Below are 3,126 nucleotides of genomic sequence, written 5' to 3'. Positions count from 1 at the left end.
TCCAAATGAGGAGGTAATGGAGAGCAGTTTGGCTGAGGAGGGAAGGTTAGGCTCATCCATTGCAACATTAAAATCACCAAGGATTAGGGTGGGCAGGTCATGGGAAAGAATGTGTGGGAGCCAGGATGCAAAGTTATCCACAAATTGTGTTCACACCTTTATGACTAGCACATATTTTCCTACTAGCACATGCAGGCTCATTGTCACTTGTAACTTTATTTTATAAAGTATAGTGTCTAAATTCAATTGTAGAACCCAAAATGTGTGCATGTACCACAATATATCTAATTATCCTGTTAACAACAGCTTCAAACAGGCAAGTCACTTTATTCCAACTTGGTGATCCAAGCAGATGCAGTTAAAATGTAAAATAAATGCATATAGTGTTGAAGTGCTACCTTGAAATCCATAACATTATAACACCCATAATTTAAAGTTGGACTTGAAGTTAGTATTTGTGATTGAAGGGTATTAAGGCTCTGTACATACACTTTAGTTAGTGGAAATGCTTGTTAATGGTTATTTATAGCAGATGATTCCAGGATAAAAAAAAACATTGCCCATTGGAAAACAACATAAGTACTTGGTATTGGTTGTGCAGTGATGGTCATGACAAATTACAAATTACTAAACAATGTCAAGTAACATGTGCACAAACTTTATGGATCAATATATAAAATTATATTTATAATAAATATATATATAGGCGATGTGCTGAACTAAACTAAACTAAGTGCATACAATTATCCTCTTAAAATCATATGTGTTATCCGCCTGGAAGAACAAATTCTCAAAGAGAAAACTGACACCTTATTTCCATGTTGTTCTCTGGAGTAATCACTCTCTCAGGGGAAATAGATAGGAATTTATTACCAAATGCATTGTAGGTTGCAGTAATCATGACACAGGCTGCTGTCTAACAGGGTAAACAAAATAATAAATGTGTTAACATGTATGCCGATCTCCTTTTTATTCTTTCTAAAAGACTTTAATCAAGTCTAATTGTTCCATGTCAGTACAGCTGTCAATCAGCTAACCTTTTTGAAAACAGGTAACCCTCCCTCCTCCTATTCATTCTCTTAAATGAAATATCACAAATATACCGGTATATATATATATATAAATATATCTGCACGGGGGCATTTACATTACCTTTTAATAAGGTTCTGCCTCCTTCTTTGCAGTGCTACACAATGATTGTGCTTTACTGCACCTTGTCACAATTTAACTTTTTGTGGTTCCCTACCGTTGTATAATATATTTTTCTAGTTTATCAAACTTTATGACTGTTTAAGATGCAAAAATTATGGCATAATGGTTAGTTGACCAAACCGCAGTACCAATCTTCTTCCTAGTTGGCTACGTTTGACTAAAGCTTCAGATTGGGCCATCTGGTATGGGAGGAGTTACCACTGTAAGTCATGAGGTTGTGTGTAAATTTAATTTTAAGCTACTGAGGTCAGTAAACATAAAGGCATTTTCAACAAGATGTATTTGCTAGATAAAGAAAAGCATAATAACACACATAAAACACAAAAGTATGAATACAGCCATATGTGGCTGTGACAGCACTGATAGCTATAAAGTTTCTTATATAAGGTCTGTGCTCAGACTCAGCGTGGAAGAGGAAATCGTGAAATATGAGTTTTATTTATGACTGCAGAGTTAAATATTTTAAATGGTTACACTGAATAGATCTCAGTAAATTAAATCTATATAGAACTATAATTTATAAAGGTCTGAATGTTTTCAATTAATATGTACGTACAAGGGCCATTGAGACTATTTAGCAGTAAAATAAGGTTATTCAGTAATCTTTTGCACATATATCACTGCAATAATTCTTTACACATAGTGGCTGCTTTATATTATAACCCAGTGTACCATTAGCTTTAGGCAAGACCCGTATGTATACAGATTTGCCTATGACCTTTTATATTACTGCATCCTAAAGGATTCGTGCTGTGTATGTCACATTTGGGCCTACATAGCCCATCAGAAATAGACAATTGTCATACCGGGGAATATTGTGAAGGTATTTTGGTTCACTCTTTTTTCAAAATTGCTTGAGTTCATTGAGGTTTGGGGGCAGTTGGTTATACGTAGCTCTCTTAAGGTCCCACCACAGTGTTTGGATTGGGTTGAGGTCTGGACTTTGATTGTGACTCTCTTTTGACTTTAGAATACTTTGGTTTACAGAAGAGTTCATAGTCAACTCCATGACTGCTAGGTGCCCAGGTCCAATGGATGCAATCTAAGCCTTTACCACCGTGTTTGACAGTTGGTATGAAGTGTTTGTGCTGATAAGCTGTGTTTGGTTTTCACAAAACATGCTGCTGTGCATTATGGTCAAACATCTCCAGTTTAGGCTCATCTTTCCAGTTCAGATGCAACTTTTCTAACCTAGGTTATGCTGCCAAATTCCTTTTGGAAGACCTTCTAAACACCTCATATTTGTTCAGTCCTTTTCTGATTGTACTGTCATGAACTTTAACATGCTAACTGAGGCCTGTAGAGTCTAAGATGTTGGGTTTTTTTTTTTTTTGCAATTTCTCTGAAATTCCACAAACTAAACTTGGGGTGAATTTGCTGAGATAGACATTACTCGGAAGACAGGCAACAATGTTGAACGTTTTCCGTTTGTGAATAATCTTTGCAGTTCAAATTGTTTGGATACGACCATAAGACCCATCCCAGATTGGCCAGCAACAATTAATTCTCTGTGATCGTTGCTGATGTATTTTCTCCTTGCCTAATTGCTCCAGACGAATTGCTTCACCTACTTGCTCCAGACCAGCAAACTACCAAAATTTCTGCTTTTATAGATGTGGGAACATGTTCGAAGATCAATTAATTGCCTTTGATTAGCAGAACCTAGCTGCTACTTACCCTTCTAATTTCCAATTGGTAAGGGTGTACTTAATTTTTCACACACTTAATCTGCATTTCTATGTTCTCACTTTTTTTATGATACGGTGTAATATGTGATGTGCTAATAATCAAAAATTTACAATTGAAAGAGGGTGTACTTTCTTCTTATCATCACTGTAAGTTTACCCAATAAACCTGAACTATAATTTAAATTGGAGTATCCATTCCAAACAGAAGGTTTGTTTTGGGTATATA

The sequence above is a fragment of the Pyxicephalus adspersus genome, chromosome 2 (assembly GCF_032062135.1).
Source record: "Pyxicephalus adspersus chromosome 2, UCB_Pads_2.0, whole genome shotgun sequence".
In the NCBI taxonomy this organism is placed as follows: Eukaryota; Metazoa; Chordata; class Amphibia; order Anura; family Pyxicephalidae; genus Pyxicephalus; species Pyxicephalus adspersus.
Note: the sequence above shows the minus strand (reverse complement) of the source record.